Consider the following 15,204-nt stretch of genomic DNA (forward strand, 5'->3'; position numbering starts at 1 on the left):
CATGATACAAGAACGTCCCGACTTCAAGACTCTCGATCCGTCTGATATACTTGAGAGGCTCAACACACATGAGTTCCAGCTTTCTGAGAAAAGAGATATCAATGGCCCCAACTATGGCCGAACTCATGCTTTGAAGGCAAAAGTTGTTTCCTCATCTGAAGAAGAAGAATCTGACTGTGGTTCTGATGATCCTGAAGGCATAGGAAGGGAACTTCCTATGCTTGTGAAGAAGTTCCAGAAATTCACCAAGAAGAAGGGCTTCGGAAAGTATTCACGATCCAGTTCAAGAAATGAAGAAGCTTCCACTCAAGACAACAAGAAGAGAACATGTCACAAGTGTAAGAAGCCTGGGCACTACATCTCTGAGTGTCCTCAGTGGGACAATGAGAAGAAAAAGAAGAAGAGCAAGGAATATGACTCTGATGACAAGAAGAAGAAGAAATCTTCAAAGTCTTCTTCCAAGTCCTCATCAAAGTCTTCATCTCATAAGAAGAGCTCATCTGGCAAGGCTCATGCTTTTGTTGGCAAGGAAATGGATTCAGAGGAGGATTCTGCTTCTGAGGAGGCGGAGGTGGAATCTGAAGCTGAGTCCGACTCTGGCGTTGCAAGTCTGGCTCTAGCCACAGCCTACGTTGCAAAGTCCATCTTCAACACTGAAGACAATGACTCCCACACCAACACTGATGATGACATGGACGATCCTGCTCCCACCTACTGCTTCATGGCACGCGGTGCCAAGGTAAAATCACGCGATGTTTACTTTCAAACATCAAGTGAAGATGACTCTGATTGCGAATCTAAACCCAGCTACAACACACTTGCTAAAATTGCTACTGAACAACAAAGGGCTATGGAACATACTCAAAAACTGTTAGACAAAAGCGATGACCTGTTGGACGTGGAAATGACACATTCACAGTCCTTAGTTGAAGACATAAAAAATCTTCATGCTAAGTATCAAGAACTTGAAAGTCTTCATGAGACGCTTTCAACCACTTATGAAAAGCTCTCCTATGATTATCTTCAAAGGAAGCAAGAGCTTGAGAAATTGAAAGCGACTCATGAAGATCTTCAAAAAGAGAATGAGTCATTTCGCGCTCAACAGATCAGTTCCGCTCAGGATGGATTTGAACCACCATGTTTAAAATGCATTGAGTGTGATAACGCTACCTCTGTTGCTGAATGTTCCAATGCTGCTACTGTTGCTTTGTCTTCAACTACTGATGTGGTAACTAACCCCTCTACTGAGGATACCACTACTATTGTTGATGAAAATGCTAGGTGGAAGACATTGCTTGAAACAGGGATGTATAAAAGTCTAAAAGGGCATCAGATACTTTGTGATGTCCTCAAAAAGCAGATTCTGAACCGAAACCCTAGGAAAGAGGGTGTTGGGTTCGAGAGGAAAATGAATGTTGATGGTTCCTACTGGAAGCCTGAGCAGTATCCCAAAACCACATGGGTTGCTGCAAAGGAACCTTCAGTGGATCCATCCACTTTATCTGGCTTTACCTGTGCTAATCCTATTATCATTGATGAATCCTTTGATGCAAGCTGTAAACTATTCAAAAATCAGAATGGTGAAGTGTTTGCCAGGTATATTGGTACTAACTGCAGGAATGGACCACCTATGAAGAAGATCTGGGTTCCCAAAAGCTGTCTTAAGAATCTTCCAGTGAATGTCATCATGACACCACCTGGGAAGAAGACAAACCCCAGACCAAAGGCATCATATTGTCCAACGGCTTCATACGAATACAGGACTCACTTGAGTCACCCTAACGCCAATGTTTTGCAGGGAAATCATACTCAAACTTATGAATATGAACGTGTGTCCTCAAACCGCCATGTTCATAGGACTAAGAACTTTTCTGCTTATTCATATGAGTATCATTCATCTCCTGCAAGGCTATTTGCTAGGGATTCAAAGCCGAAATTCTCAGATGCTGCACTTAGACTCATTGCTTCTAAGCCATCCCTGAAGATGTGGGTGGTGAAGAAGAATTAACTCACTTTTGCAGAATATGGTCTCCAGCCAGCAATCAAAGGCGTACGATATTATTGCTGGGGACCTAAAACACAAAGGGAGGCATGATAAAATGACTTACTATTTATTCCACATATGAATCGCTTACCTGTCATACTGTGTGTTCTAACTTTCATCTAAGTTGTGATAATTCTAGTGTGTGTCAAATGCTTATGCTTCACAACATACCTTGTGAAGCCTATCCTCCTAACTGCACTGTAGGGTATGACACCTCGTGCTTCAGAATGGATTATGGACAGCGGATGCACTAATCATATGACTGGTGATCGAAGTCTTCTCATGGACTCAACCTTACGTCCATCCAACAAGAGTCAAATCACATTCGCTGACACTAGTAAAGGCAAGGTATTGGGTCTAGGCAGAGTTGCAATTTCAAAGGATCAACACATGGATAAAGTGATGCTTGTTGAATCCTTTGGATTCAACTTAATGTCTGTCTCAATGCTTTGTGACTTAACCATGATTGTGATATTCGGAAAATATCGTTGCCTTGTACTATGAATCTGACAAGTCTCTAGTATTTGAAGGATATAGGAAAGGTGATCTATACATGGTAGATTTCTCAACAGGTCCACATCTTGCCGTATGTCTTCTTGCAAAAGCTTCAGAATGCTGGCTCTGGCATCGAAGGCTGGGGCATGCTGGCATGAGGAACTTACACACACTCATCAAGAAGAAGCATGTCATAGGCATCGAAGGTGTCAAATTCAAGAAAAATCATTTGTGTGGTGCTTGCGAAGCTAGAAAGATGACGAGGGCCAAGCACCCCTCGAAGACAATCATGACGACATCTCAACCCTTCGAGCTATTGCATATGGACTTATTTGGCCCTACTCACTACTCTACCCTCACAACGATAGCTTGTCTCTATGGCTTCGTCATTGTTGATGACTACTCAAGATATACATGGGTGCACATAATTCTCTACAAGACTGAAGTACAAGATGTCTTCAGACGATCCGCCAATCGAGCAATGAACAACTATGGCGTCAAGATCAAGCATATCAGAAGTGATAACGACACTGAATTCAAGAACACCGAGTTTGATCTTTATCTGGATACAATGGGAATCACTCATGAGTTCTCTGCCACATACACACCTCAGCAAAATGGCATTGTAGAGCGCAAGAACAGAACCCTCATTGAGATGGCTCGAACAATGCTCGACGAATACAAGACACCAAGAAAGTTCTGGCCCGAAGCTATTGATAGAGCTTGTCACATCATGAAGCGTGTTTACATCCACAAGCTTCTGGGCAAAACATCCTATGAGCTCCTTACTGGCAAGAAGCCAAATGTAAGCTACTTCAGAGTCTTTGGTGCTAGGTGCTGGATCAAGGATCCCCATCACAAGTCAAAATTTGAACCCAAAGCTCACGAAGGCTTCATGCTCGGTTATGGAAAGGATTTGCACTCTTACAAAGTCTTCAACCTCTTTCACTACAAATTGTTGAAAATGTGGACGTGCGATTTGATGAAACCAATGGTTCACAACGAGAGCTCTTGCCAAGCACATTAGATGAAGCTCCTTCCAGCGAATCTATCAAGCTGATGGGAACTGGTGAAATCATGCCCTCTGAAGCACAGCCTAAAGAGGAACTTATCATTTCTGCACCAAACCAACCTGAAGACAATGCTCAGACTGAAGACAATCCTCCCAATGATGACAATGATCAGCATGAGCAAGGGCTTCGTCTAGTTCATCCTCGTGTTGCAAATGAAGTACAAATTGAGAAGATAATTGATAGCATCAATGCACCTGGTCCACTTACTCGCTCAAGAGCAACACAGTTAGCAAATTTCTGTGGGCATTTTTCATTTGTATCAATATGTGAACCCAAGAAAGTTGCTGAAGCCTTTATGGATCCTGAATGGATTCAAGCCATGCAAGAAGAAATTCAATAGTTCAAGCTTAATAATGTTTGGGAACTTGTCAAGCGCCCTGACCCTCGCAAACATAACATTATTGGCACTAAATGGATATATCGGAACAAGCAAGATGAGCATGGTCAAGTCGTCAGAAACAAAGCACGTCTTGTTGCTCAAGGATATACTCAAGTTGAAGGAATCGACTTCGATGAAACATTTGCTTCGGTGGCTAGGCTTGAAGCTATTCGCATACTGCTAGCCTATGCTAATCACCACAACATCTTGCTATATCAAATGGATGTGAAGAGTGCTTTCCTCAATGGCAAGATTGAATAAGAAGTGTATGTTGCTCAACCACCTGGCTTTGAAGATCCAAAACATCCTGATATGGTGTACAAACTAAACAAAGCACTGTATGGTCTCAAACAAGCTCCTCGCGCTTGGTATGATACAATCAAAGACTTCCTGAAGAGCAAAGGCTTAAAACCTGGATCCCTCGATCCCACACTCTTCACGAAGACATATGATGGTGAACTGTTTGTGTGCCAAATATATGTGGATGACATTATCTTCGGCTGCACCAACCAGAAGTACAGTGATGAGTTTGGATACATGATGCAAGAGCAATATCAGATGTCCATGATGGGTGAGCTGAAGTTCTTCCTTGGTCTTCAAATTCGTCAGCAAAGAAATGGCATCTTCATATCTCAAGAAAAATATCTCAAAGACTGTCTGAAGAAGTTTGGCATGCAAGATTGCAAAGGTTACACGACGCCAATGCCAGCCAAACCTCATATTGGTCCCGACGACAATAGTAAAGAGTTCGATCAAAAGGTATATCGCTCCATGATTGGTTCTTTACTTTACCAATGTGCATCTAGGCCAGATATTATGCTTAGTGTTTGCATGTGTGCTCGATTCCAAGCGGCACCAAAGGAATCGCATCACTTAGCTGTGAAGCGAATTCTTCGATATTTGGCTTACACCCCAACACTCGGATTATGGTATCCAAAGGGCTCAAGATTTGATCTGGTTGGATTCTCGGATGCTGATTATGCTGGTGACAAGGTGGATCGCAAGTCTACATCAGGAACATGTCACTTTCTGGGACGATCACTTGTCTGTTGGTCTTCAAAGAAGCAAAACTGTGTATCACTCTCAACTGCTGAATCTGAATACATTGCTGCTGGATCTTGTTGTGCTCAGCTTCTGTGGATGAAGCAAACTCTCAAGGACTATGGCATCAATCTGAAACAAGTACCTCTCTTCTGCGACAACGAAAGCGCCATCAAGATTGCCAAAAATCCAGTTCAGCACTCGAAGACGAAGCACATTGAAATTCGTCATCACTTTCTCAGAGATCATGTCATGAAGAAAGATATTGACATCATTCACGTCAACACTGAAGAGCAACTGGCAAATATCTTCACAAAGCCCCTAGATGAGAAAAGGTTTCGCAAGTTACGGTGTGAGCTAAATATCTTGGAATCCACAAATGTCCTATGATCAAGCACACATCCTAATACTTATGCATGTTGATGACTTAGATGTGCAACACACGAAGTAAAGTATATCTTCAATCAATGAAGACTTACATTCTGAGTATGAATACATTAACGTGGAATTTGACTTCGGAGAGCCACGATAATTGTGCGCCGTGTCTGGGTCTAATACTTCCTATACGGTGGGTAACGCCACCACCAAATTTCTTGGTTTGAAGTGTTTCACTCATGGCGTTATTGTTGAATATCTTCGCATTTGATTTGACTTCAAAATTTCAACTAATCTTCATGATTCACTTCACTATGTTGATTTGATTGCTTTTTCATATATATATACTAGTATTCTGTCCTCTACAGCATTCACTTATAGCTATGTCTTCATTGTTGAATCTTTTGAACTAAGTGAATGTGATTGGACCCTAATCTCTCTATGCTTACTATCTCAAACTCTATCTATCCAAATCATATGCATTCTATTGAAACTGTCGAATGTCTTCTCTGCATCCTTGTTAGCAGAAGACACAGAGACAAACATTAAGTCTGTTAAATGATTCATCCTTATTGACTGAAATCCGGAGAAGCCGGAACAACCATCCGACAAACTTGGCGGGCGTGGGAACGTGGGACAACTCTGAGTATGTTGCATGCTTGCCACGTGTCCCTGAGATGTGAATAGGCAGGGGCACCTGCGTAATTGCGTTGTGCCACACACCTTCTTATAAATGCGTGCCCCCTACGGTCAAGAAAACCTTCTTCCACCTCTCCACCTCGTCAAAACGCTAGCGCCACCGCTAGCTCTCGACGACGCCGACGACGAAGCGCTTAGTTGCCACGACTTCTCCGACGCCGTCCTCACGCCGGCCGCGGGCATCGTCCTCTCCGTCACCGCCGTAGGTGTCCTCCGTCGCCAAGTTAGGGCACGGTGGATTGAACTGCTCGGTCTCCTTTCATCCCATCTAGCAGTTCATCGTGTGGTAAATATAACTCTATTTTTACCATCTTTTTGATCCTCAATGATTCATCCAATTTACCAAATTTGGTTTCTGTCTATACAAAATTAGATCTACTCTGTCTGCATCTCATATTGCCTAGTATATTCACTTAAGCTTCATATCTAGTTAGATTCCTCACTTGTACTTATTCACGGATTCATACAAATCTGGAACCGACTCTCAACATATAAGTGAATGTCTTCGCAACATGAGGTCAATGTCTTCAAACTGATTTATCTTCAAAATCTTCTGAGAATACATATGACCTCTTCCCCTTCCCTCGCATCTCTAATGCTGTCACAGGTACATGTCCGTGGGAGAATCCCTAGGTTCTCATAGTCTGCATTCGTTTGCAGAATTCTTACAGTAACACATTGAATCTCCCGAAGCCAGTTCCTGTCTGACCAGCAAGCGAAAGCCTTTGAAGCCATTGAACATATTGAAACCATTCAGTTTAAAGTTCATGGCTATGGAGAAATCTGTAAGGAAGGGTGGCAGACAGCGTCGAGGGGGAACATCAAAGGATCTGCCTGATGATCTTGCAAAACTTTACAAGACAGATCCTGAAGAGGATTATAATCAGCGCAAGACTCGAATCCAATGGATTCGATGCTATTGGGCTGAACAATGGTTCAAATACAAGTTCGTGACCCAGGAGTAGGCTGAGAAGAATGCTATCAAGAGTCCTTGGGGTGATATTCTCTATCGAGGCCTTCCCCCCAAGAACAAAGCTGAAGCCATTGCATAAGAATTTTATCCTTGTATGGTCCGTGGACCACAGCCTGAGAATGCTGATCCATCATCATTGCTCTGGTGTCGTGACGATAATCTCTTCAAGTGCAACTTCCAGTTTGCAAAGGCATCAGCAAAGGAGAACAAGAAGTCATGGGGATTAGACTTCAACCCTGGTCCCTCTGCTCCCCGTGATGATGGCACACGTGAAGCGGAAGAAAATAGAATTGGCCCCTTTTCAAACCTTGATGACCTCATCTCTTACATATTGGTACAAGGTGCCAAAGTGGATCATTCTGATAATGATGTTGATTCTGATGAAGCCCCAGCTCCTCCTCCAAGGCCGTAGAAGCCAAAGAAAATTAAGGCTTCAACATCAGCTGCACCTCCAAAAGCTTCTCGTGTGAAGCCTCTGGCAACTGCACCTCCTGAAGATAGTGTGAAGTCTGAAGATCTTTCACGCATCTCCAAGAAGACGGAGAAGAAAAAGAAAATCATCAAGAGTACTGATTAGACATTGACTCCTGCTACTATTCTGCGTGAAGAGCACATTGATCTGTCCAGCGATGACGATCTTGCAGATGATGCTCTTGAGCAACTGATCAAGAGCAAGGAAGAAGCTGAGATCATTAACAACTTGCCTCTCTTTGACGTGGCAATCATCCATAACTTCATTAATGAGTGGTTTGACACACCAAATCTCAGCTCTGATGACTTGCAACTTCCAATTGGCCTCAGCGTCGCCTTCAATGGCGCCATTGCTTCTGAGCTAGCTATTTCCCAGCGCATCGTCGAACTGAAGCACAAGATTGACTATGAAAAGGCTCAATTCAAGAAGCATGTGGCCACGCTCAACATGCAAGATGTCAAGAACTTCAAGATCATGCTGCACGAGCTCAAAGAAGCCTTTCACAAGAAGCGTGAAGAAGCTCGAGGCTCTAGAGAGCGCATGAAGGGTCTGGCTGACAACTGTGTGCTCGCCTACAATGAGGCTAAGAAGCGCAAGGCTCTTGGTCGTCCTGGCATCGACCCCAGGATGGCTGCAAAGAAGAAGAAATCGATTGTCCAATCTGCACCTTCAAGGCAAGATGAACCTCGCATTGTCTTCCCAAGCAGCATGACTGGCTCGAAGTCAAAAGTCACGTCAACTGCTTCAGAACAGAAGAAGACAAGGGCTGCAGAGGCTGAAGCCAGAAAAAGGAAAACCTTGGAAGCCTCTAATGCTGCTCCCTCCAAGAAGAAGCGCAAGACCAAGAAAAATCAGGCTTCTCCCACAGATCCCCTTGTTGTTGAACCCATCTTAGTGGTTCGTCCTGCATCTACAACCCGAGAACTACGAATGACTGTTCATGAGCCTGCTTCCACAGAGGCTCCTAAAGCTGACGAGATTCCAGCAGTTGATCCCATCACTACTGAAGACATTGGTCACCATGACAATGTTGAAGATGATGAAGTTCTTCCTCAAATTGAATACAATGTGGTATCATCGCCTGTTCTTACGAATAGCGAAATCATCAGCATTGGTCGTCCTCTGATGCCAATTGCTCGGGATGCTTCATGGGCTGATCGCCCGCAACAACAAGACTCCACCAGTACTCCCCAACAACAACAAGTCACACCATCCGTGCAAGTTGAAGAGGATGAGGACCTGCCTACTCCATCTCCAAAGGCATCGCCTGTATTACAAAGGCTTCGCATAGGACCAAGGCCTCAAGTCCCTCTTCCAAGCGTTCCAGAAGGAGAAGTGCACCATCAACCTGTTGCACGTCAAGTGTTTTCAGAAGCCACTCTTGCTGTGAATGTCTCCGTGTCTGAAGCACCAACTGCTGAAGACAATCCGGCCGCATCAGCCGATGACGAACATCAAGAAGAACGTGTCCCTACCCCCCCCCCCCATAACTGAAGAAGCTGTTCATGAAGTGAACGTGTCTGTGCCTGACCCTCCAGCTCATTAAGTGGAGGTTGAAAACCTTGAGGCTGCCACCACCAACACCAATGAAGCCGATGACATAGTCATGGCTGAAGCTAATGTGGAGCCTGTCCCAAGCACCGTACCAGAAGTCAATGCTGAAAATGCTCCTGAAGCTTCTATTGTGCAGCCCGAAGCCACCATTGCTGCCACTGCTCCTGTTCTGCCACCAAGGCCCTGTACAATTGAGCAAGCATACAACCATGGTGAGCTAATCACAGTAAGATGGCCCTTTTGGTCCCTCCGCCTACTGTCTCTGGTCCTCAGTTTGACTATCACATTGAGCATAGGCCTCAGGTCCAGAAGCCAAAGCCAAGACTGCCAAGGTTTCCAAGTACTGCCACATCTGTTGGGTCCATCAATGCAAATGGCTTCAAAAGCCACAACACATTCTTTGACAGCTCAAAGAACCCCTACACAAGGCCAAGAATATCATCAGATCGTTTCTGGAGTCATCAGCAACGAGGCTATTACTCCTGTGTTTTGTACGATCAAGGGCGCATTTTCCCTCATATGTGCCTCGACACTGAGGCCATTGGTGGACTGCCATGCTTAGAAGAAGCACTTGACTGCTTTCATGATGCTGGTCTGCTCAGCTTTGTGACAGACAAAGAACATTGGAATGAAGAGCTATTGCTTCAATTCTATGCTACCCTCCACATTCGCGGCTATAACAGAGATACAAAGACATGGGTTCTGGAGTGGATGACAGGAAATTTTCATCATGAAGCCAAAGCTCTTGACATCATTGAGCTTACAGGCCTATCCACTCCCGGAGAGCTATATGAACCTGGCTGTCAAAACCACCGCAATGCACTGGAGAGCATCTTCCATAAGCCTGAACCCAACATGAGTCAGATGTTGAGCATGATGAAGCCATTGCCTCATGACGCTGAATACCCAAAGGAGTTCCTTGTTGATGACCTTGAGTATCTGCCGCGCACCATATATCACATCATCAGGCGGACTCTATGGCCTATCAAAGGACATTCATCAGCTTCAATGCGCAAGATTTCTTCATCAGGCAACTGGCTGCATCTGGATCTGACCTTTTCGGACTGAAATTCTATGCTCCATGGGTCATGCGCCTCATTAAGCAACATTCTGTTGTCAACTACCAACCCTCTGCTCGCAATCATGTGATCTTTCTACCAGAGGTTGATATGTCAGTTGAAGCCATATACCCTGAACCTGCCAAGAAGCCTCTTTGTCCTCAAAATGCTGTACATCAAAGCTTCACTCAGCCTATGGAAGGAGTCCAAGCTGTCATGCGTGTCCATCTGATGGTTGGAAACATTCGTCTACCTCATCGTGCGCCAACTGAAGCTACTGTGAGCACAATTGCTCATAGGCCTCGGAAGCGCTCTCGGGTCCTAAATGACCGAGAACTTCTTTTGGCCCTACATCAGAAACAAGATAAGCATCATTTTTGTCTGAAGCGTCAGATGCAAAGCCTCTTGGTGGATGTAAATCGCATTCAAAACCTTGCCACCAAGAATGCATTTGTCACTCACGAAACTTGTCGGCGATCATGGAAGAGTTTGACCCTGCTCAGTGCTGAAGCAGATCTTCAAGACGATGGCTTCACCGAGAGATTCAAGTTTGACTCCACTCCTCCACGGAATGATGTCCTACGTAGAACTCCATCTCTTGAAGACTCTGACTATTCTTCCTCTGCGGCAACTGTAAATGCCAATGTGATCGATGACGAAGATGATGCAACTTCATCGCCCCCTACTTCTTCACGCATCAACACTGCACCAAGTTCGTCTGCACCGCCAAACAACAACGACAACCCTACTGCTTCACCTACTCCTCATGAGGACGAGTAGAGGCTCTATGTCTTCAAACCTTTTTGGTCATTACTGACAAAAGGGGGAGACGCATATGAGTTGATAGTCTTCAAGCGGGTTCATAAGGGCGGTTGCTTTATATTTTTGCCTAGTGCTTACGACTCTTGCTTTTGATACACTTCGTTCTTTGTGTTGTAACACTTAAACTTGATGGTCGTCTGCTACTTATTTGCGTTTCCACGTGCGATGATAACTTCCGCACTTATATCATTCTGCAGACGTCCATTTTTCATTATGCATGTCATTCTCTTAGTTATATCATTTCGTGCATGATGAATTATCTTCATAAGTTGAAGAGGATCTCCACAAGTACAACCTGCCATGTGCATTTGCATTCCAAAAGCAAATTATTTATATGCACATCTTCAGGGGGAGCCCTTGCCACTTATGAAGATAATACGCTATCCTTTACAATTTCACATACTTCTTTCCCGTTGAAAACTTCAACCAATTTGTCATCAATCACCAAAAAGGGGGAGATTATAAGTGCATCTAGTGCCACCCCTAGTTGGTTTTGGAGTATTGACGACAAAGTTGGTTGAGGAACTAATGCGTTTGTGAGAATTGCAGGATAACGCAGGAAGTGTCCCTCATTGATTCGGTTTACCTACCGGAGATGACCCCTAAAAATATATGAAGACATTGAAGACAATGGTGGTGTGTGAAGATATTCACACTGAAGACTATGACATGAGAAGACATTGAGTGAAGACTATGGAGCGCGAAGACTGAGTTGTTTTGTTGTTTCCTTTTCTTCTTTGTTGTGTCATAGGAACCACCGTACTGTTAAGTGGGGTCCAAGTGAACAAAGTTAGAGTGACTGAAGTGATGCTCAACCCAAATCCTATGTCTTCGAGCGAAGACAATGAGAGCAAATCTTATCCAGAGTTGGATGAGTCAGCTTTGCTTGTAGCCCAAGTAAAGTTGCTGTGTGTGTTTGAAATCTGACCGTTGGAACACGTGTCAGTTCCTTAGTGACCCAGGGTCATTTCGGACATATCAGGTCGGGTTGCCTTGTGGCTATAAATAGCCCACCCCCTACACCATAAATTGGTGGCTGCTCAGAGTTAGTTTACGGCTTTTATCGTTTTGAGAGCAACCCACCTTGAAGCCTTTGAGAGAGAAATCCTTGCGAGGACAAAGCCCAAACACCCAGAGCCAAAGAGTGTTAGGCATCACTGAAGTCTTTCTGTCTGTGTGACTAGAAGACTTATTACACTTGAGGACTGTGTATCCTCCAGCCGGTTAGGTGTCGCGTTCTGAGCATCCAAGAGTCATTGTGGATTGCCGGTGAACGAAGTGTGTGAAGGTTCGGAAGTCTACCTTGAAGACTTACCAGAGTGATTGGGCGAGGACTGTGTGTCCTTAGCTCAAGGGGAATAAGGTGAAGACGCGGTCTTCTGAGTTGAATCTCAGCCTCCCCAACCAGACGTACAGTTGTCACAGCAACTGGAACTGGTCCAACAAATCATGTGTCTTCAACAAGTGACTGGTTCTATCTCTTCCCTCCTTTACTTTGAGTTTGTCTTCGTGAAGTCATTGCTTATTTGTCTTATCTGTTTGACTTCATTGCTTGACTACTATCATTGATTGGCTTCATACTATCTTCCATCATGATCCTTACTACCTAGCTGCTATTAGTCTTTGTATGTTCACATTATTGCATACTTGACTATGGCTTGCTTGTTGTAGTTTATCTTCCGCTGCATATCAATTAGGTCATTTCTATTGTTTGTCTTCGAAACTTCCACGTTTTGAAGACTTTGATAAAAATCGCCTATTCACCCCCCTCTAGTCGATAACTAGCACTTTCAAAACCCCTCGCAAGCATCCGCAACTATGAGAAAAGTATTAAGAATAAATTCTAACCATAGCATTAAACTTTTGGATCCAAATCAGTCCCTTGCGGGATAGCACATAAACTAGGGTTTAAGCTTCTGTCACTCTCGCAACCCATCATCTAATAACTACTCCACAATGCATTCCCTTAGTCCCAAGTATGGTGAAGTGTCATGTAGTCAACGTTCACATGACACCACTAAGGGAATCACAACATATATACCATGAAAATACCGAACACATATAAAATTCACATGATTACTTGTAACAAGATTTCTCCCGTGACCTCAAGAACAAAAGTAACTACTCACAAATGATAATCATGCTCAAGATCAAAGGGGTATTAAATAGCATAATGGATCTGGACATATAATGTTCCACCAAATAAACCATATAGTAATCAAGTACAAGATGTAATCAACACCGCTAGTCACCCACAAGCACCAATCTATAGTTCCAGTACAAAGATTGAACACAAGGGATGAAGTGGGGTTTGAGAGGAGATGGTGATATTGAATATGTTGATGGAGATTGCCCTCCCCAAGATGGGAGAGTTGTTGGTGATGATGATGGTGATGCTTTCCCCCTCCGACAGGGAAGTTCCCCCGACGAAATCGTTCCGCTAGAGGGCAAAAGTGCTCCTGCCCTAGTTCCGCCTCAAGACGGCGGCGCCTCATCCCGAAAGTCCCCCCTTATTTTTCTAGGTCAAAATGACTTATATACCAAAAGAGGGGCACCGAAGGTGGGCTGGGCTGAGCACAACCCACCAGGGTGAGCCTGGGGGCCTGACGTGCCCTGGTGTCTTGTGCTCACTAGGTGGCCCCCCGCCGGTAGTTATTTGCTCCATTATTTCTTATTTGTTCCATATAAATTCTTTGTGAAGTTTCAGCTCATTTGGAGTTGTGCAGAATAGGTGGCCTGACGTAGCTTTTTCAGGTCTAGATTTCTAGCTGCCGGAATTCTCCCTCTTTGTGTGAACCATGCATATTATGATAGAAAAGGCATTAGAATTACTCCAAAAAGCATTATTATGCATAAAAGCATTATAAATAACAATAGGTAAACATGATGCAAAATGGACGTATCACTCTGCTCGAGGGCCGGGTCCCGAGGATGTAAAGCATCATGGTGGGCAAGAAAAGGGGTTGCAAACCTCATATAGGAGTACAGAGAGAGAGAGGCATGTCCCAACACCGCTAGCATTTTTCGGAATATGATGGGCATCAGTTTCCTCTTTCACCCCTAGTGGGACTTACTTAATTTATTATAGGACAGGGAACACGTGCAGGATAAAAATCTCCAAGAAAGCTCGCCCTTATAACGAAAGGACCGTCGTGGACCGCGAGCTCGCCAAGCTAAGTTCTCCTATACGCGCCATCATGAGCCTTACCACTAGCACTTTGTTTTTTCGCGGCATTGCTCGGGCAAGGAATCCCCCCTTCTTAATCTTTCGGGAGCCGCTTGCATGCCAAAGGGGACCTCCTGAGCATCGCATTCCAGGGGCTCTTACCGGACCTCAGGTCGCTCACCTCCTAGCCTTGACCACGGTATAGCGACCTGGCATACCAGGGATGGCTGAAGCTCGCTTGGGGACTGGGACCTATCAACGTAGAGCACTGAACCACCACGAGAGCAAAAAGGGGACCCGTGCCTGAGTGAAGAACGCGAACGTAGCATGAGCTGGAAACATAAATATAATAGTGCAAGCGCCATGATTCCTACACGCCCCTACGGCCCCTTATGATCTTGATACAAGAATTAGAGAAAAAAGAAAGCCTCAGAGGACTAAGGCTCAGGAGGCACCGGCTCTGGCACCGCGGCACCTAGTCAGTGTCCTCCTCCTCCTTGACCCCAGCACAGCGGCATGGCGACTCCTTGTAGTCGTCGTCGCTTGAGCTATTCTCAGAGGGGGTGCCACCACTGATGGAGGTGTTGCCGGTGCGACCAAAGGGCAAGTTCACTGTTGAGGGCCTCGCTGCCATGTTGCCGCCGACTGGGTAGCACTTGAAGGAGAGTGCCATTGCCCGTCATAATTGAAGTGGAGGGCATACCTCCTCTTCGAGCCACACAAATGGGCAATCGCTCCCCATCCCTACGTCATGAAGACGTCATCGGAGAAGCTGGCTTCGACCTCTGCGTACAAGGACTGGTTGCAGCACCTGTCATGCTATAGCTAGAGCTCGACGGTTCCCCTCGCTAGTAGGTCATCCGCCAGGGGCCGTGGGAGCCGGATCCAGGTGCGCCGCAGCATCGCCACCCACACCACAAACTCGCGGGCCATGGCATTAGTATGGGCCCGTGGGTGAGGTGGTAGGGCGGCCATCGCCTGCCTCCCTCCGTGACCACGACAGCTGTGGCTCCCGCTGCCACCCCAGAGGGATGAACCCTTGCCGTGTCTGCT

This window comes from Triticum aestivum, chromosome 7B, assembly GCF_018294505.1.
Source record: "Triticum aestivum cultivar Chinese Spring chromosome 7B, IWGSC CS RefSeq v2.1, whole genome shotgun sequence".
Classification (NCBI taxonomy): Eukaryota; Viridiplantae; Streptophyta; class Magnoliopsida; order Poales; family Poaceae; genus Triticum; species Triticum aestivum.